Consider the following 22,004-nt stretch of genomic DNA (forward strand, 5'->3'; position numbering starts at 1 on the left):
TTTTTTAATCACTTTTGCTTGTAAGGAGGTTGGCACCACCAAAGCACCAGCTCATTGAGAAGAGACAGCTCACTTGCTACATGCATGTATGACTGAAGATATCCTAGTTGGGGGGGGTTGGCATGGCCATCCATTAGTTATGTAAGGTTTAAGTTCAGGAAGCACTTGATCAGCACTGAGGGTCGCTTTCCATTCAGAAGACGAGATCACTCCATGAGTAGATGAAACTATTTGCACAATTACAACTCCTTCATCCTTGTCTTCTGGGATATCCTCTTGGCCCATAAGCGGAAATCGAGATAAACAATCTGCAGTTGTATTCTGAAGACCCGGAAGATATTCCACCTAGAAATCAAAATCCATAAGTCTGGTGATCCACTTGGCTATTCTTGGGGTTGCTTGACTTGATCCCCAAGTAGAAAATAAAGCAGATGGGGGTTTATGATCTGACCATAAAATTAATTTTCTGTCCCACAAGTAAGTTCTGAAGTGCCTCACTGCCCAGGACCATGCTAGAGCTTCTTTTTCAATGACAGAATACATCTTCTCTGAAGCAGTAAGCACATTGGAAGCAAAGGCAACTGTAAGTTCCCTGTGCCCTTTTTGCTAGCACCCAAACCATATTCAGAAGCATCAGTGGTTGCAATAGTCTGCCTGTTGGTGTCAAAAGAAGTGAGAACAGGGCTGTCAGCAATGGCCAATTTGATAGTCTGAAAACTAGCCTTGCACGATGCATCCCACTTAAACGCTACATTCTTTTTTTTTAAGACAGCGGAGCAACTTTTGAGGCAAATTGGCTAACAAATTTAAAGCACCATATTGCCATGCATAGTCTACACTGACGGCAAGTGCCTGCACCTGCTCAGAGCTCGGAGTTCCTTAGGGTCCCTATTCAAAAATCACATGGAAAGCCTGCACCCAGCTGCTCTCCGCAGGAAGATAAATGGGGCAACAGGGAGAGAAACAGGACAGTGAGGAGGAAATGGGATGGCAGGGAAAGGCCGCGGCAGATAAACTTTCTCTTCTTTAAAACATCAGACGGAACAACTCAAGGGTTGTTGGGAAATGTAGTCCTGCCATTAGTCATGCAAGCTGCTGCTGGGAGACATTCAAACCACAACTTCCAGCAGCTCCCTAACACAGAATGCTGAGATTGGGCTGCTTGCCAGGAGTTGCCCAAGCCTGCATGATGCGGTGAGATGCCTCCTCCTTGGTTCTACACTCAGAGCTTCCTAAACGGAGGCAGCCAATCCAGCATGTGGGGTGGGACGGGACAGGACAGGACAGGACTGGGCAGAGACCTATCCTGTGTTAAGTGGTTTAATAGAAAGCTTGCACCCTTTTAAATCTCCACACCCAGCCTTTTGTTTGCAAAATATCAGATAACCAGCAGGTTCTTGGTGCAAAAATACAGTAATACTCACAGAATTCAAAGAATGATCTAAGTGCATCCTTGTTGTTGGCTCTGGTGCTTCCCAAATAACTTTCACCGAGTCCATTTTGGGATGTGCACCACTCGGATATATGGAGGTCATTCCACACAATCAAAAAACTGAGGCTATGCACACGATGGGAGGAAATCGGGCTAGCGGAGGCTAGCCCAATTTTCTCCCATCGTGAGAGCCACTGGGCTCAGCTGAGAGCCCGGTGGTTCTTAAGCGAGTCACCCGCTTAAGTAGCCCGGCAGTTGAACTGGGTTTGTGAGCACTTCGCAAACCCAGTTTTTCTGATCGTGAGTTGCTGCGGCGCAACTCCATGCTGTGGCAACTCATGAGGAGACCCCTGACTGGGAGGCTGAAAAGCAGCCTCCCGGCTCAGGGGTCTCTCCAGCATGCCCTGCGCATTTGCGCAGGGCATGCTGGAGCTTCCGGGGGCCACAAGGCCCCCAAGCTCCCCAACCCCCACCGGCTCTGTGACGGAGCCGGCAGTCATGTGGGTGGCTGCTGCTCATCTGCAGGGAGAGCGGGCTTAGGCGGCTCTCCTCCCAAACCCCCTCATGGCTCTTCTCACTGATCGTGAGAAGAGCCTCACTGTGTTCTACCCAGGTTTGAAAGCTTGTGTGTGCTCCCAATTTTCAGTTGTGTGGAAGCAAGCAAGAAGAAAACCTAAGTAGAAGTGATTGTACAGAAGCAAGGTAGGAGGGAAAACTACCCAGGTTTGCTTTGCTTCCACACAATCACTTCTGCCTAGGTTTTCTTCTTATCTTGCTTCCATATAACTGAAAATTGGGAGCACACAAACTCTCAAACCCGGGTAGAACACAGTTTTTGATTGTGAGAATGACCTCACTGTGTGACCCAAGTACTCTCCGAGTGTGTGCAAAACTGACATTTCTCTGTAGAGATAGTAAGTCCATGTTGTTGTAGTTTTCTTAAGACTTCTGACAGTTTAGCATCATGCTCCTCAATGGTTTTACCATACACTAAAATGTCATCCTGAACATAATTGATGCCATCATCCGTAGTCCCATAAATTGCATGCAGCATTCTTTGAAATCCCGAAGCTGCAGAGGCCAAGTCAAAGGGCAGCCTTTTGTATAGAAAGAAGACCCTCTGGGGTAATGAGGGCTGTGTATTTGCGAGAACATTTGAGCAGAGGGACTTGATGACAGGCCAAAGACAAGTCCAAAGTTGTGAAGACTGAGGCCTCTTTCAGAGCAAGCAGCATTTCATTGATATTGGGTAATAGATGACAATCCACTATCATGTTGGAGTTCACATCGCTTAAATCTATGCACATTCAAAGTATAGCATTTGATTTCCGCACAGGAACAATGGGAAAGATCCATTCTGATTAATCAACAGGCTCTATGATGTCAGCATGCTGTAGTCTTAAGCGTCCTCTCTAAATTGTTGGCGTAATGCTACGGGTACATTCCTCACTTTGTGTTGTACAGGTTATCGCATTTGCTCTCATCTGAATTTTATGTTTGAAACATATGGCAGTGCCAGGAGTATCAGCAAAAACGTCCAAGAAATCACCAATCATATCAGCATATGGATGTTCCATCATCTTTAATACAGGTCCCATGCTATTTGGGTCTAACACTATCCATAGATCTTTCTGCTTACAGCCCAATATTGAGACTCCTTTTTGTGACATGTACACTTTCCCTTCTGCAGTTTGTCCTTTGTATTCCAGGATAGCAGTGAAGTACCCATTTATGGCAATGGGGGAACCTCCATATCGCCATGGGTGGATGTCTAAAGGCTGCAAGTGAAGCTCTGGTGTAGTAAGGAGTCTCTGGTGAAGCAGATGAGACATGATAGTGAATAGAGTACCAGAATCAGCCATCATCCACACTTTATGGTCATTCGGTTTAACCTGACAATGTGGAGAAGCAGGCTTTGATTCTGTCACACTTCAAACACTGTCAAGAAGTGGTTCATCTGCCCCATCCTTATCATATAGTAACTCAGTAATGGAGTGGATAGCAGACCTGCAAATTTTAGCAAAGTGTCCCTGTTTTTTGCACCAGTTGCAAGTAAACTTCTGTGCAGGAAAGTGAGCAAAATTGGCTTTGTGGGCAGAGTCTCCACATCGGTAGCTCCTCCTTTCTTGTGCTGCCAATTTCTGGGGCAGTGCCATATGAGAAGATTTATGAGAAGGGCTTGGAAAGATTTAGACTGAACAGCCTCGATTTCAGGATGTAGGTTTGGGGGTACCAAAGAGATCAATTTGGAACAGCGAAGAGCATTTGTCACCATCCTGGCCATCTCTATAACTTTAACCAAGATAAGTTTCCGCTCCAGTAGCAGGTCTTCATACAGGTTGGAGCAGTTTGTTTTCATAACAATCTGATCCCTGATCAGTTCATCAGTAAAGTTCGCAAACTTACAGGTTACACTTAAGGCATGCAATGTTGTGATATACTAATCGATTGATTCACCAAGCAGTTGGGATCTAGAATAGAACTTGTAGTGTCCAGCAATCACATTCAAAGCAGGGTTGAAATGATCATCTAAGGCTTGAAGAGCAGCTTCATAAGAATTGGCATCACCTTCCAAGTTGGTAGGAAAGAGCAAATGATAATATATTCCTTGGCCTTCAGGGCCCGGGCAGTGAAACAATATAGCCTTCTGCTTTGCTGGAGAGAAGTCAGGGATCTGTAGGATGAGGAGGTAATTGCAAAAACAGGCCCTCCAATGATTCCAGGGAAGATCAGGTTGTCCTGGGGTGGACAAGTAAAAAGGTGGTGGTGAGATCTGAGCTATGCTGCAGTGAGCATTTCATGAACAAAGTCCAGGGTTAAGAAAAGCACCTTCAGAAGTTGTGCAAGTCAGGAAGCTGGAGAAACAATCAGCAGTAGCAATATTAGAAAGCAGTTCAGGAATGTAGGCCCAGTAATGCAACGGAACGAGGCTGCAGGAAAATGCACAAGTTGTGCAGGCTCACATGCTCAGTTGGTTCAAAATCCCATTGCCACAGGTTTTATGGCTGCTTCCCTCACATACACAAAGTAATCTTTTATTTATTTGTTTGTTTGTTTGTTTGTTACAATTATCTCCCGCTTTTCCTCCAAGGAGCCCAGAGCGGTGTACTACATAATTAAGTTTCTCTTTCACAATAACCCTGTGAAGTCAGTTAGGCTGAGAGAGAAGTGACTGGCCCAGAGTCACCCAGCTACTATCATGGCTGAATGGGGATTTGAACTCAGGTCTCCCCGGTCCTAGTCCAGCACTCTAACCACTACACCACGCTGGCTCTCTTATGTAGCTTTAACTGAGGGTTTGTTCAGAAACAACTCCATTGTCTCCTTCTCCTTTCCCTCCCCCTTTCTTTCCAACTCTGCCCCCACACATACAGTCTCTACAGGATCCCCACTGGGACAAACTTCTCAATAACAACACATAAAAGATTACTAGATAGAAAACAATACAGACTGTTGGTCCATTTAGCTCAGTATTGTCTGCACTAACCAGCGGCAGCCCTCAAGGCTTGCAGACTGGGGCTATTCTCAGCCCTGCCTAGAAATGCTGCCAGGGATTGGACCTGTGATCTTCTGCATGCCACCAACTTGCACACCCTCCCCACCATTCAGATGAAATCCAGAAGCATCTGCAACAGACAGGAGGCAGCTACAATGCACGGGCTACCGACAAACTCTCAGATCTCTTGCACCATTGCGGGGGGTGTGGGGGTCTGCCCCTCTGACATTGCATGGGGCAAGAGCTTTGGGGAACAAGGCATCTTGGGGCTGCCTTGAAGGAACAGCACAGGCAAGGCTAGGAAACCGCACAAAGTCTTTTCACGCTTAGAGCTTTTTAGAGCAAAGGCTTGAAACACTCTGAAGAAGCAGCCAACTGTGAGCTTTTCATTGGTCAGGTTGGAACTGGCTGGGTAACCACAAAATTCTGATTAAATACCCTGCAGCCATGTGCCACATTGCAGCAGACGCAGCAAACAGCTCCAAGAGGCATCCCTCCCATGCTCTCTCAGTTTTTCTACCCTTCTAGGCTTGCTTCTTACTGGGGGGGGGGGCATGTCTAGGCTGTACCACTCAGGGTGTGGGTGAGGGTTCTCAGGATCAAAATTTTCCTCCATCCAAGGAATCCCTTGAGCACAGGAAAGTAGCATGTCAAGGAGAAGGGTTCTTCTAGGCAGCTCATTTTCTGAGTGTGTGTGTGTGGGCGGGGGGGTATTCCCCCCTGGTGAGAGAACATTTTACTCATGTGAACCCCCACCTGCTGTCTGAAGTGGTACAGGTTTACCATGTCAGCAAGAACACTGCCTTGGATCTGCAGGAGTTACTCAGTAGTGAGAGTGGGAAATGTTCTGCATGGAATTACTTGAGGGTTTTTTGGTTGTTGTTTTTTTGTGGGCTTTGAAAACAGGTCGCTGGCTCAGGACCAAACTTGGCATGATGCAGAAGTCTTGCCACTGAAATGTCCATCTTTGTCTTTTTCAAAAAGCATCCTGTGGGGTACCCCTATTTGGGTCAGGGCCATGGCATAGAGAAAGGGCGCTTTAACTCTTCCAGAGGCGTAACTAGGGGAAACGGCGCCCGGGGCAAGCACTGAAATGGCGGCCCCCCCCACCGCGCCCCCCCCCACATACTACATTATACTTAGGTTTTTCCTCACAAGCGCCCGCCGCCAAGCCAGGCCACTGACTGGCCGCCAGGCGCCAGCAAAGCAATGGGGGGGGGTGCAGGCGGCGTGGAAGGGACCGCTCATGGGGAAGGGGGCACCGACGCACTCCCTTGACTGCTGCAGCGCTGCTGCACTGAGCAGGAAACATTTGTATTAACAAAAAAATCAAAAAAAATTTTTTTAAAAATGGTCATGGCGGCGCCCCTCACGTGACCAGAAAAGATGGCGTCCGGGGCACATGCCCCCCCTGCCCCCCATGCCTGTTCCCAGACTTAAATTATCTCCTCCACTTAGCTCCTGTTAGCAGAAGAGGTCTTCCCCTCCGTGGATTAGAGCCATTGGTAGAAGGAAATATGTATCAGGCCTACAGTGGGGAGAGAAAGTGTAAGAACTCCTCTCTTTGCTACAACCCTGACTCAAATCCCTTTCCCCTTAAAGCTGCTTTAAAAATAAAAGCCCAACTCCAATATTGTGTTGCATGTGTATTCAGGTGCCTGTACACATGCACATGCTTTTATGTGAATGACTGTACATGCATTGATTTTTAAAATGAACCTGGGTACAGGCCTCCTCAAATGCCAGGTACAGATAGGAAATAAATTGCTGTATATGTGCTGAACATTATAAACAGACTGGCCCTCAAATAGAACCCAGACATGGGATTGTTATTTCAGAAAGAATAGGTCTTCATCTCTGATCATTGCAGACACCTGCGAATGTTTTAGAAAGAGTTGGTAAGGGGAACATAATAAAACAGACACCCAAATTAGGCAGGAGAAAATCCTCGCTCCATTGGAGGCGGGGCAGGCTCCTCCTGTCATGGCCTTTGAAACTTTCTTTCTCAAAGTTGGATTTGAGGATCAAATGTCGAGATTTGAGAAGGAGCTGTGTGAAAATGATGAAAAATTAGTTTCTAAGATGTATAAGCTGCTGCTTCTGGAGGAGACAAGAGATGAAGTGGTTAAAACGACTATGATAAAATGGGCTTAAGATGTGGGTCATAATATAGATATGGCAGCTTGGGAAAAATTATGGAAAATGGATTTAAAGTTTACTGCATGTTATACTTTATAAGAAAATTATTATAAGATGATGTACAGGTGGTATTTGACACCCAAAAAATTAGCATTAATGTATAAAAATGTTCCAAACAAATGTTGGAAATGTGGACACTGTGAAGGAACTTTTTTTCATATGTGGTGGTCTTGCGGGAAGGCAAAGGCCTTTTGGGATATCATATCCCAAGAGGGTACCTCTTTGACTGGACTGTTGAGCAGGTGTTTCAGTGACTGAAAAGTTCTCACTCCTCCTCCAAGATAACCTTCTCTGCAGCAGCAGCACCACCACCATACTTTGGTGCTAGCAGCACAAGTTCTGAGCTGAGGGACTGGAGAAAGTAAGTTTCACTTTTTAAAATTTTATTGGTTTTTACAATATCTTAACAATCCCATTACATCTAATTAAGTAAATACTGACTTCCTGCTCACCAATCTGTGTGATTCATTAACTGTACAAATCAACCATTGCTATAATAATTCAAAACATATATCCTATACCTTACAAACTCGATTTTACTCTACCTGACCTGCTATTATTACTAAATTTCAAACCCTGCTGAAAAATCGATATTAGAAAAATAGTTCTTTAAGTATAGTAAGAATGGTTTCCAATCTTCTTTAAAACATTCCAAGTTTTCATCCCTTATCAGTACTGTAAGTTTTGCCATCTCAGCATATTCCAAAATTTTTATCAGCCAATCTTCTTTTGAGGGCATTTCATTGTCCTTCCATTTCTGCACATATACTATTCTGGCCACCGTGGTTGCATACATAAAAAATGTTAAATTTCTTCTGGAAAACTCTCCTTGCATTATTCCCAGCAGGAAGGATTCTGGTTTCTGAGGAAATGTCATTTAAAAAATTTTCTTCAACTCAGGTGTCTTACAGTGCTCACAGATGTAGTCTCCCATTCAAATGCAAACCAGGGCAGACCCTGCTTAGCAAAGGGGGCAATACACGTTTGCTGTCACAAGACCAGCTCTTGTAGAGCAAATGCTTTGCATGCAGGAGGAGTCAGGCAGCATCTCCAGGACTGGGAGAGACGTCTCCCTGAAACCTTGGAGAGTCACTACCATTCAATATAGACAATACCAAGCTAGATGGACCAATGTTCTGACTCCGTATAAATCAGCTTCCTATGTTCCCAAGAGCCATAGACTGGGATAGCCTGGATGTACAAGTCTATATCTGTGTTACTACAGATCAAAGATGTGAACACCAAAAAAACTCGAACTGGCCAGCAGTGCTACATGCAGACCTAATCAAAGACGACTAGTTAAGGCTCACATTTAACAGAAGAAGGAACACGAAGGCTGAGAGAGAAGCAATCGGCATGTCGCCAGACACGGCAGAGAATTTTTTTTAAACTTGCAATTTTACTTGCTATTGTTAAACTGTTGTGCGTGAGAAACCCTTGTGAATCTACTGCTAATCACCCATCAGTCAACTAGTACAGGAGTTCTCAAACTTGCGTTTCCAGATGTTGTTGCACTACAACTTACGTCCTCCTCACTCACGAAGGCCAAATCATAGGAACACAGGAAGCTGCGTCTTACCAAGTCAGAGCATTGGTCCAACTAGCTTGGTACTGTCTACTCAGACTGGGAGCTGCTCTCCAAGATTTCAGGCAGGGGTCTCTCCCAGCCATACCTGGAGATGCCACCAGGGATTAAAACTGGGATCTTCTGCATGCAAAGCAGGCGTTCTACCATTGAGATATGGTCCCATCCCTATTAAAATCAATGAGCTATTACCTTACTGGCGGGTGCATTCCCAAATGAATGGAACTCCCATCCTGGGGTGATGAGAGTTGTGGCCCAACACCACTTAACATAAGAACAACCCTGCTGGATCAAACCCAAGGTCCATCTAGTCCAGCATCCATTTTCACACAATGGCCCACCAGATGCCACTGGAAGCATACGGGCAGGAGTTTAGGGCATGCCATCTCTCCTGCTGTTGCTCCCCTGCAACAGATATTCAGAGGCATCTTGCCTCTGAGGCTGGGGGTGGCCTATAGCTCTCTGACTAGTAACCACTGATAGACCTCCCCTCTCATGAAGTTATCCAAACCCCTCTTAAAGCCATTCAGGTTGTTGGCTGTCACCTCATCTTGTGGCAGAGAATTCCACGGAGAATTCCACTTAGGGACCCACATTTGAGAAACCCTGGCCTAATCCACTTCTCAGTACATGGCTATCACTACATCCTGAGGCAGTGAATTCCATAAATTAACTATATCTTGTGTGAAAAAGTACTTTGCTTTATCTGTTCTGCATTGTTTGTTGCAGTGAAGACGTTTCAGTAGGATGAGAAAAGTAGAAAAACAGAACTCTGTTCCCTTTTGCCCTATACTGCATAAAGCTCTATCATGCATGCCTTCCCAATACCTAACCTGGAAAACAGGAGTGTTGTGAAACTGAATGTCAAGCCTCTTTACTGCTACAGGTGGGGATCGTTATCTGCAGGAGTTCTGTTCTCACCTACAACTGTGGATAACAAAATTGCAGATAATGAGACCTTGAAAGAATGGGAATTGGGAGTTAGGTTCCTCGAGGGCAAAAAAGGCCCCCAAAAGGCAGAAATTAGAGCAACAAAGCAATGTGCCATGTTCTCCAGGTTTCCAGCTGTCTAGAATTTCCACCCAAACCCCAAATTCCACCAATTTTCTGCAAAAAAAAATCAGAGTTGGTTTTTTGTTTTTAAGAGAGCCACAAAATGCTCTGTTCACCAAATTGGTGGCTGGAAATGACCCTCCACGGTCATTTCCAGACACCTAGGAACCTCAGATAGGCAAATCTCAACTATTTTTAGATCCATGGATAATGAGGCCAGGTGTACATGGCCCGACTGCAGATAAGTGAAACCGTGGGTGCCAGGACCGCATATAACAAGGGCCACCTGTACTACTGCCACTACAAATATTTATATACTGCTATCCAACCAAAAAGTTCTCAAAGCAGTTTACATAGAAAAATAAATAATAAATAAATCAGATGGTCCTCTGTCCCCAAAAGGGCTCACAATCTAAAATAAACATAACTGTAGACACCATCAACAGCCACTGGAAGGGTACTGAGTTGGGGATGGATAGGGCTAGTTGTTCTCCCATTGCTAAATATAAGAGAATCCCCACTTTCAAAGGTGCTTCTGTGGCTCAGTTAGCCGGGATGGACCTGGTTAAGACTTGGTTAAGACTTGGGTTGTCAGGCGGTCTAACGACATCTGGGGACCCAAGTCTGTGAACCCCTGGGGTTAGACATATTCACTTGTCTACTAGTGGCTACATGGAATCTCTGTGTTCCCAGGCAGAGTGCCACTGAATCCCAGGTGGCTGGGGGGCAAAAGTGAGAGAGGGGTGTTGCCTTCCTCTCCAGTTTGTAAGCTTCCCAGAGACACCTGGCTGGTGACTGTGAGAAAAAGGATGCTGGACTCGACAGGCCTTTGGTTTGAGCCAGCACAGCTCTTCCAAACCTTCTTATGTAAGAGGACTGCAGACACGATGGTCCTGTGCAAGTTTATCTCCCCTCCCCGCTGCCCATACACACACACACACACCCCATGTCCTATTAGCACACTGTGGCCTTCAGCCTTTTTCACACCTCCCCTTTCCACAGCCCTGCTAAGGAAGCAGGGGCCCAGCAGTTAATGAGCCCCTGCCAGCATTTATCCGACAGGGCCTTCCTCCGCTTACCTTTCCTCTGCTCTAGGTATGGCGGAGAGAGGAGAAGCTATGCGTGGGAAGATGCTGACTAGGCAGCCTCCCCACAACAGATTTGCCTTGCTGCAATTCAGCACCAAGCTCAGCTACACAATCCGCCTTAATCTCAGCTAAACACTTTCTTCCCCCTCTGGCTTCTTTTAATAAACCCTGATTACCATGGACAGAGCTTTTCTTTGGAAGCCTACATGAAGAGAGAACAACTCAGAGGAGGGACATTGTCAACCGTTTCCCTCAACAAAGAGCATCTCCTGACTGCAGCTAAGTCCATTTTTTCCCTCCCTTTAAGCCCCAGCCAGGTGGAAATAGAAGGGAGGCCTCCCTCCGAGAGGATCCTGCTTAGAAAGGCTTACAGCAACAAACAGATCTCAGCCAAAAATAAAATAAAATCAAAAAGCAAGCTTCAGCATGCCTAAACAGAGAGATTAAATTTCTACATCTGCACAGGAAACCTCCAGGGGCGAGCCACCTGACTGCTGTGGGCCAATGGCTCACCCAACACAGCAGACAGTCTCCTGCAATAGCCCACACTGGGTACATCAGATGTGGCATATGCAGAACATGGAACGTACAGGCTGGTTGTTTCTCTGTTGTTCTTATTGCCAGCCTGGAAAGGTCTAGCAATGGCTACTAGTCTGGTGGCTACAGGCCGCCACCAGCCTCAGAGACAGGATGCCTCTGAATACCAGTTGCAGGGGAGTAACAGCAGGAGAGAGGGCATGCTTTCACCTCTTGCCTGTGGGCTTCCCAGAGGCATCTGGTGGGCCACTGTGGGAAACAGAATGCTCAACTAGAAGGGCCTTGGGCCTGATCCAGCAAGGCTGTTTATATATTGTAATGGTTCAAAAGGTTGCTCCGGAAGAGTGCTCTAAACATGTAGGTCTCAAAAAAGGGGGGGGGGTTGCCTACAGTGGAGCTCAACAATTCCCAGACACTGGTTCACCATGGTGCCTGGAAATTTAAGTACAGCATCTAAGCTAGGTGATGGAGAAGTGAACAAGCAAGGAAGAGAGCTGGTCTTGTGGTAGCCAGCATGACATGTCCCCTTTGCTAAGCAGGGTGCACCCTGATTGCATATGAATGGGAGACTACATGTGAGCACCGCAAGATATTCCCCTTAGGGGATGGAGCTGCTCTGGGAAGAGCATCTAGGTTCCAAATTCTCTCCCTGGCATCTCCAAGATAGGGCTAAGTAAGATTCCTGCCTGCAACCTTGGAGAAGCTGCTGCAAGTCTGTGTAGACAATAAGGAGTGAGATAGACCAATGGTCTGACTCAGTATATGGCAGCTTCCTGTGTTCCTAAGGAGGGAGGAGGTTGCTCTCTCTGCTTCATGGTTCAGTCGGTCCACCTGAGCCAGATGGAAGTGACCAGGAAAAGGAGGAAGCAGCATGCCCCTGCCTGCCTTGGTTGCTCACTCCACTTCTTGGCTCACTGCTCACTGCCTGCCTGCACCAGATGAATAAAAACAGAAGCAGAAGTGAGCAAAAAGGCAGCAAGAACACCCTCCCCATGGAATAGAGGGCAGTCTGCCTCTGTTTCTTTTGCCTGCCTTCTAGAGCCAAAGAACATTTGTCATGGCCTGTCCTAGGTTTCCATTTATCAAGATGCTTTCATGCCTTCGTAACTCAACTCCAGGTTGGATTACAGTCATGCACTCTACTTGGAGCTGCCCTTGAAGACAGTCTGGAAATTACATTTGGTCCAGAATGCTACTACTACAAATATGGGTTGTCCTGATGAAGGACTGGCATAATATGGCCTGTCTGGGGCCAGCAGGACAGACCATATTATACCAGTCCTTCGTCCGCTGCGTTGACCTCCCCACAGCAAAACGGAGCAGAAAATGATCTTTCGAATAACCATTATGTTTTCAGCAAGGAGGTCATAGCATCGTGTAATGATGACACACAGCAGTCATCGTTTGTGTGGACTTGCGTGCCTCCAGTTCTCCCCACCTCCACCCCAAGAAAACTTCCTCTCCTCTTTCTGAGATTTTTTTTTTTTTTTAAATTGCTATTATCCCCAGACGAGGTCCAGGAGTCAGAAAGAGAAATGACGTGAGTAAACTCTAATGGAACACTTTGCACTTATGCTGACAGAGGTCTCCTGCTGTGAAACAATTCCAGCCTGGGCTGTGGCAAGGGTGATTGACTATAAGTGTCCTGCCAATAGCTGTAATAAGGCTGTTTGGTGGCTCCAGTAAATAAGGGCTAAGCGACTCTCTTGCTCCCTGCTGCAGACTAGCAGGGGGAGAAGCCTGCTGTCCTGTCCCTTGGATCATTGTCCGTAACCTGCTGTTATCCCTTGTATTATGGACAGGGAGGGGAAAGGTCAGAATTTCCCCTGCTGACTCTGGTTCCTTGGGAGATAGACTATCACATTAAGGAACAAGTCTTTCTTCCGGCCCCATCGACCACTTTATAGCTCACTCTGACTGTGACAATTGTCACCCAAAGATTTGCTACAGACAGCTCACATCTTCCTCGAGTGTTTAAAAAGAAATGCCATCAGACAAGCTTTGCAAGACCTCTGTTGATTAAAGCAGAGTTCCTTCCAAGAACTGAACTACTCATCTGCAGATATCAATACATTGGTTAACAACAAAAAAAAGGTTTGAATAAATCCTAAACAAAGAACCAACTATCTAATCTTCAGAAATGGCAGCTCCAAGACCTTTTATCTTCCTTTACCCATTTTCTCTTCAAATTCCTTCATAGTTTGTCTTATTAAAAACTTGCAGATGATTCACTGGAGTTTAGGCTCTCTCTTAGGGGCTATCCAGAGTGACAGAGTGTAAATCCAGCAGAAAGACACATCTGCGCTGCCGAGAGCTTTCCCATTACCACTGTGCCTGCACATACAGTGGGTTGTATGAATTTCGACATAAGAACAGCCCTGCTGGGTCAGGCCCAAGACCCTTCTAGTTGAGCATCCTGTTTCCCACAGTGGCCCACCAGGTGCCTCTGGGAAGCCTAAAGGCAAGCGATGAAGATGTGTCCCCTCTCCTGCTATTGCTCCCCCTGCAATTGGTATTCAGAGGTACCTTACCATTGAGACTGTAGGTAGCCTACAGCCTTCAGACTAGTAGCCACTGATAGACCTGTCCTCCATTAATTTTTCTAAGCCCCTCTTAAAGCCATCACCACATATAACCCAAGAACAATTTGCTCTGGTTCCAGGACGGCCCTGTGTCACCTGAAAATATGTCCCTGATGGTTGCATGACTCTCAGGGACATATCTTGTGTCAGGGGTGACACAAGCCACTTTAGGAGCCAGAGCATCTCATCAAAATTCACTCCCCTGTGCTGCACACCTGACACAGCACAACTAAGAAAGCTCTGTGCAACACAGACACATCTTCCTGGTGCAACCAGATGAGACTGTTGCTCTGGATGGATGTCCATTGCTCAGGATGGACCTTCCTTGGGTGTGACATTCACACTTCAAAAGAATGCTTCTTATATTTTGTAACTTCCTTTGATTTGCTATTTAAGCACACAGGCATCGTTTTGGACTTCTTTTCCCCTTTAAATTATTTTCTTCATAGGACATGACTAAAACAAAAAGGGACATCTCTTATAATAAGAGATGTTTGGCAATCTCAGATTCAGCTTGTCTACTAAAATCACATTCTCCAAAAATGTATTTCTGGTAACCCTACAGGCATGTAGAAAACTAGCAGATCACAGAGAAATTTCACATCAATGGGATGGGAAATGTGGAAATAACAAGCAGCAGAAAAACAACTAGGTCTCCTATTGAAAGCAATCGAATTGTTATAATATTGTGCATCTTTTTAATTGCCTCTAAAACTGGGACCCTTTCTCTATGCTATCTGAAATTTGACATTTATCACACCATGAGGGAGTTGTAGAAGGCCTGAAAATGCCATACCATTCAGCTGGAAGGCAGCGAAGTTGCAGGCAGTGACGGACTGGGTGGGTCTCTCATTGAGATTGACGGAAAATGAAATAGAATGAAAAATGAATGAATAGATTTTCATTTGTTTTCATTTTCAACCAATGCAAGTTAGGCAGATTTATCCATATTCCCATTCATTTTGAAAATAAATGTATAGTCCATGCCTCTGAACACCAGTTGCTGGGGAGCAATGAGAAGAGAGGACTATTGACTGTATCTCCTGCTTGTGGGTTCCCAGAGGCTTTTTAATTAAAACTAATTTTAAGCTGTTTGTTTTATTCTGTGAGATTGTTGTAACCATTCTGTGAATTGTTTTTATTTTAATATTGTTAATTGGGATTGTGTACAGCACCTAGAGATTTATAACTCAGGCGGTATATAAATATGATATATAGATAGATAAAAACCTGGTAGGCCATTGCAAAAAACTAGGCTGGACTAGACAGAACTCTTCTTCAGTTTTTCCATTTTGCCGCCTAGCCTTCCACCTGATGAGCTAGTTTTCTGCATGCCTGGAGGTTTTTCAGTGTGAGGAAACACTGCATATTGTTTTTAAATCCAACGCCTGCAGTCCAAAATGGTATATCCCCCTGAAGACTCTGTCATGTAGATTTTAGTAGATCAGTCTTTGACTATTAAGAGTATCTAAATATTTTCACTGTTATTCAATATGCTCAACTGAATATCTGAATCCAAGGGGCCAGGGCAACCCAAAGCACCAAGTCACAGAGTGTGATGTTGGCGACTGTGGGGGAAAGCAAGGGGTTGCCTCACTCAGCAGTTCTGTCACTTGGATTTAAGCACACACTTATGCACACAAACAGATATTTAAATGAGATTCTTTAAAGGCTGTTTCCACAATGCTACAGCTTGCAACGGCAGTAAAATACATCTGGAGAGGCTGTGGATAAAAATCTTTCATCCCTTCCGACTTTCACAAACGCCCTCGCCAAGCACGATCCTGAGACTTCAATAGGAGCCACCAGGTGCAGAGAAGAGGCTTCCTCGGGATCGGGCCCTCTGTTTGCACATACAGATGTCGAAGTGCCGTCAACAATCATTCCACAGCAGCCACAACTGCGGCAATATAATTGCTTAGCCTCATTAGTGAATATTTATCATTGCCACAGAAGGAACGGTGGTGTAAATTACCATCCCAGAAGGCAAGGCGCCTTTCACAGATCTGCACCTGTTGAACCAGGACCCTTGCTGGATCCCTGGAAGGAGGGAGCCCCGCCAGAATGTTCTCCTCCTGAGCAGTTGCCAGAATGGAAGAATGCAAAGCTAATATATACATGTACATAATTCCTCCAAGCTGTTTGTGCAGTTAGTGTGCTGTCAATATTGCATGGAGAGTTGCCAGCTTTTGAATTGGCCCCTTAGCTATGCCTTTAAAGCTGTTTGATCTGCAGCAATTAACAGACAATAATGACAAGTTTCTATTGCCGATTTCTCCATATCAAATGGCTGTTAAAGACACAAGTGTTGCTCAGGCCCATGTTTTCCGTTTCTGCAACTCTAATCACACGCCTGTGTATTAAGGTGCCACAGGGTGGTTGCTGCATTTGCAGTATAGAGCACCTGTGTGTGTTCTGAAGACTGCATGTTTGAATGTAGAATCATGCTGAGCTGTGTCACAACATGGAGCAAAAACACACCTCCCGCCCCCATAAGGGAATGGAGGTGGCCAGCACCTATTTTGCAGGGGATTGTAATTTTTATCCCCCAGTTAATTAGCACAGCACTAAAGAAGCTACCCACTCCAATTACAGAGTAGAATGCAGAGTTTAGTTGTTGCAGCTATTAGAGAAGACCCATGGAGATTCTTGTAGAACTAAATACTAAGTATTTATTGGTGAGGTACAATTTGGATAAAGTAAAGTAAAGTTGTGCCATCAAGTCGGTGTTGACTCCTGACGACCACAGAACCCCGTGGTTTTCTTTGGTAGAATACAGGAAGGGTTTACCACTGCCATCTCCTGTGCAGTACGAGATTATGCCTTTCAGCTTCTTCCTATATCGCTGCTGCCCAATATAGGTGTTTCCCATAGACTAGAAAGACCGAATCCTAATCTATAGAACTACATAATGAATAGGTAGGGAGAGAGACAGGAGTCCCTGGTGGCGCAGTGATAAAACTGCCGCCCTGTAACCAGAAGGTTACAAGTTCGATCCTGACCAAGGGCTCAAGGTTGACTCAGCCTTCCATCCTTCCGAGGTCGGTAAAATGAGTACCCAGAATGTTGGGGGGCAATATGCTAAATCATTGTAAACTGCTTAGAGAGCTTCCAGCTATAGAGCGGTATATAAATGTAAGTGCTATTGCTATGTTTCCATCTGCTCTTTAAGAGGAAAGGAAGGGATTCTGACTCTCACGGGAAATACCTGAAGAGTCATATCAGGGGTCATAGAATAGAGAAAGGTAGAACAGCTAGAGAGACTTACTCACTATCTCTACTCCCAATGCCCCTAGTGGTCATTAGGATGGTTGGTGCAAAAGGTCGATGCACAGGAACTCCAACATTTTTCACAAATATAACAGACCTGCATAGGATCTCCATGCAATCATGGTTACAATCACATCATGCATGTGCATGTACTGGTAATGTGGCATGGGTGGAGGAACATGAAGGAATGGAAAACCTTAGTGACCTGCATGCACAGAGCTCACTATAAAATCTGGAAATTACAAATGGAGATTTCCTAATGCATCCTTCTTGTTCAGAAACAATACCAGGTAATTGCAGAAACAATGCCAAAGTAAGAGAGAAGGATGGGTGAGACACTAGTGCTTTCACCCAAAGAATCAGAGTCACCCAGAAGAAATCTGACCTCTGCTCTTGTCCATGATATAAGGAATAACTACAGCTTAGTGACAGTGATCCACAGAACAGTGCAGAAGGTTTCTCCTTCTGCTAGTCTGTAGCAGGGAGCAATTCAGAACTCCAAATCCAGGGAGAAATTGAGATGAGAAAGCAATTGTCAGGTTGCTAATCAAATCTGCAGATGACACCAAGCTGGGGATAGGCAATAGCTAACACCTCAGAAGACAGAATCAAGACTCAATATGATTTGGACAAGCTCAAGAAGTGGGGGCAAAATCAAGATAAGTTCAATGGAGATAGAAAAATCAAAAGCACACAAACAGTCTAGAGTGGGAGACCTGGCTTGTCAGCAGTGTGTGTGTGAAAGGGCCCTAGGAGTCTTAATGGACAACAAGTTGCATGTGAGCCAGCAGTGTGATGCCGCTGCTAAAACAGCTAGTGCAATCTTAGGCTGCATTCACAGAAGCACAGTGCCACATGAGAAGTATGCATCCCACTCTATTCATAGTGAAGTCTGACCAGTGCAGAATTCTGTAAGCAGTTCTGGGCCACACATTTTAAGAAGGACATTGATAAACTAGAACAAGTTCAGAGGAGGATGACAACAAAGTTGGGGACAGGTCTGGAAATAAAGTAAGTCCGATGAGGAATGGTTGATGTTTAGCCTGGAAAAGAGAAGACTAAAGGAGAATCTGACATCCATCTTCAAATATCCAAAGGACTGCCGTTCCCCTGCTAACTGGGCAAAGAGGCACCTTTTTGATGTAGGGATTCTCTTAATTGAGCAGGAGGAGAGTAACTGGCCCTATCCACCCCCAGCACAGTACTTCCAGCGACTGTTGCTGGTGTCTATCTTGTGTTTCTTTTTTAGATTGTGAGCCCTTCGGGGCCAGGGATCCATCTTATTTATTTATGTATTTATTATATCTCTATGTAAACCACATTGGAAACATTTGTTGGAAAGCGGTATATAAAGATTTGTTGTTGGAGGAGGAGGTGAAACCAACTCCTGTGGGCTGGAGAGGAACCAATGAGCTGGAAATGGCAAGGAAGCAGAGTTTGGCTAGGCATTAGGGAGAATTTCCTATCCGCAAGAGACGTTTGACAGGGGAGCAGTCTGCCTCGGGCAACGGCGGGCTCTGCTTCACCACAGGTTTTCTGACAGACTCTGGGTGACCACCTGTCGGAGAGGTTGTAACAGCTTGTGCAGGTATGCACAAAGCCGGTTTGCCCGGTTCGATCTGAATCCAGACCAGACTTGAACTGGACCGGGCATGTTCGGTTTTGTGCCCCCAAACTAGAACCCCGGCTCAGCTTGAGTTTGAGCTGGTTCAGGTTCTAGATGTCAATATATATATATTTATTAAAGCTTACGGGCAGGGCCAGCAGCTTCCAGGGGGTCCTGCTTCGGCTGTGAGGAGGTCTCCAGAGAGTTTCCCCCTGCCCCCACCAGCCTCCCCCTGGTCTTCTATGGGCCAGTTCAGCCCATTCCGCCCTCTCCATGGTCATGGTGGCCATTTTGAAAGCCATTGCACATACGCCCTGGCCATTTGCAGCACCCTGCCCCCACGGAGGCTGCCAGACCTGCCACTAAGCTTTAAAAATATTATTATTATTTTGATGTTTAGAACCCCAAGCCAGCCTGGGGGGGCGCAGGGGTTTGGCTTGAGGTTGAGCCAAACTAGGCCCAGTCCGGCTTGAGGGCAAGCCCTCGAGCCAGCCCAGTTTGATGGTGAACCGGCTCGACCTCGAGTAGGGGGTTGGGCTAGATGACCTCCAAGGTCCCTTCCATCTTTATAATTCCAAAATTCACAGAATTAAAAGTAGCATTGCTAGGGGACCTGATCTCTTATCAAGCCCCTTCCTAGCAACCAGAGCCTGCCAGTGTCTACCTTGAACTAGTTCTGCATCTCCATGTTTTTCAGAACAAAGGTTCTCTCAAATTGTTGTTCATCGTACATCTTTTTCACAGCAAGAAACAACCCACCCTCAACTTCCAACTAAAGCCCAGTTGCTTTGCTTGCTCACAGCCGCACAACAGGCCTGGTTGCTCTCTGAATACAAATGGGGCATTAACTTATTTTTATCTGCCCATCTCTGGCAGGATCAGCTATCTGCGCTGTGGTTCTCTTCAGGCAGAAAACAAAGTGGGGGGTAGTCCCAAGGTGTTCTGCAGAAAATGTATTTATTCCAAAAAGAAATCAGATAAAGCCTGGTGTGTTTTGATCACGCACTCATCTTCAGGGAAAATCTGTATTACCTGTGTTCTCTCTGATATAACAAGTAAAGCACCCATGGAAAGTTATACAAGTCCTAACAATCTATACAAAATCCACATTGTATGTTTGGACTGTCCCACCTTTTTCTGATAATGATTGGTGCCAACCTGTTGCATCAGGGGAAGGAAGGCTATTTCTGCTGCTCCTCAGGCACTAAGTGATCATGGGACTTGTAGTTTTTGAACTTGGTGCGTCTGAAGAGGAAATCCTAAGCTGAACGAAAATACACCTTCCACTATTGAGCGTTGAAATAAACTTGTTTTCAAAGTCTATCTGAAAACAGGAAGAGAAAGAGCCCATCAGTTCTCCCCAGGGAAGGATTTTTGTAACTGCAGAGCTACCACCAAAAAGGCTCTGTGGCTGGTACCTCCCCATTGGATGGCCAATGAGGCCACAGAGCAAGGCCTCCAAAGCCAGGGGCAGTCCTTTCATGAGGCACGGTGAGGTGGTCACCTCAGGCAGCAGACTCCTGGGGCTCCAGCAGGACAGTAAGAAGGAGCCTCCACTGCTGTCAGGGCAGTTTTCTGCGACCCATCTGACTCCCACAAGCTTTGCAAAGAGTGCCTTCACATGGTCCTTGTGAAGCTTGCAAGAAAAACAAGGAGAGAGGAGGTAGCTGCAAGCAAGTTTCCTCCCTCCTCATCTCTGCTATTTTCAGAGCTTGCAAGGGTAAATATACAGAACTGCGGGAACTGAAAAGGTTAATAATTGTGGAAGGGGCTTCCACAATTCTTCTACCACCAGGGGGCTTCTGGGAAGAAGAAACTCCTGTTCGCCTATTCTGGCAGAAACCTCAAGATGGCTGTTGGGTTTCTGAAGCTCGGTTTTGAAAGGGAATTGGCCCCTGCCATCACATAGGGAGAGGCAGCATTTAATAACTTGCCTCAGACACTGCTATACATTGAGCCACCCTTGTCCAAAGCCGATCCCAAATCTGGCAAGATTTGCATGTTTAAAGGTGCTCCTTAAGATAACCTGGTGGCTTGTTTAATGGAGGTTTGTTCCACTGCACACTAGTGGCAGAAAGACTGTGCCCCAATAATCCATTGGAAAGTCTCCTGCACAAGCTCTGCTGAAACGAATGGGATCTGTCTAAGAGCACTGAGAGCGCCATGCTCTTGCACAGCTCCCATTGCTTTCCATGGGGCTTGTGCGGGAGAAACATGCCTCTTAGACACTAGAGTGCCACCAATTTCTTTTTCAACCATTTTAGGAGGTAAAAGCATGAATTGCCCCCTTTGCTAAGCAGGGTCCACCCTGGTTTGCATTTGAATGGGAGACATGTGTGAGCACTGTGAGATATTCCCCTCAGGGGAGGGGTCCGCTCTTGGGAAGAGCACCTACATGCTTGCGTGCAGCAGCTCTCAGATTCCCTCCCTGGCAGCATCTCCAAGAGAGGACTGAGAGAGATTCAGGCCTGCAACCTTGGAGAAGCCGCTGCCAGTCTGGGTAGACAATACTGAGCTAGATGGACCAATGGCCTGTCTCAGAAAAAGGCAGCTTCCTAGGTTCCTAAAAATAGATTCAGAGCTAGATGCAGAGGGGCTGGCAGTCCTTGTTATCTTTGTTCACAGGATCTCTCATTTACGAAAGTAAAAGCAATGCAGCTTTGTCCCAACACACCCATGAACAGCCAACACTTGCCTTTTCGCAATGACTCCTGGCACTCCTTGTGCAACGAGTCATTCCAGATCACCATGTGGGTGCAGCTTCCTGATGAGAGTGCCGCAGGCCACATCCTGAACGTAGTCCTACCTGTCCTTTTCCGTAAGAACATAAGGACAGCCCTGCTGGATCAGGCCCATGGAGGCCCATCTAGTCCAGCATCCTGTTTCACACAGTGGCCCACCAGATGCTGCTGGAAGCCCACAGGCAGGAGTTGAGGGCATGCCCTCTGTCCTGCTGTTACTCCCCTGCAACTGCTACTCAGAGGCATCCTAACTTTGAGGCTGGAGGTGGCCTATAGCCCTCTGACTAGTAGCCATTGATAGACCTCTCCTCCATGAAGTGATCCAAACCCCTCTTAAAGCCATCCAGGTTGTTGGCTGTCACCACATCTTGTGGTAGAGAATTCCACAAGTTGATTATGCGTTGTGTGAAAAAGT

The 22,004-nt window shown here is 46.0% G+C and overlaps 1 protein-coding gene across 5 annotated transcripts in view; it reads right to left on the minus strand.

The window, feature by feature from the left end:
* PLXNA4 (plexin A4) overlaps positions 1–22,004 on the minus strand; it is a 699,000-nt gene that overhangs the window by 639,814 nt on the left and 37,182 nt on the right. The window lies entirely within an intron of this gene.

The sequence above is a fragment of the Hemicordylus capensis genome, chromosome 5 (assembly GCF_027244095.1).
Source record: "Hemicordylus capensis ecotype Gifberg chromosome 5, rHemCap1.1.pri, whole genome shotgun sequence".
Lineage (NCBI taxonomy): Eukaryota > Metazoa > Chordata > Lepidosauria > Squamata > Cordylidae > Hemicordylus > Hemicordylus capensis.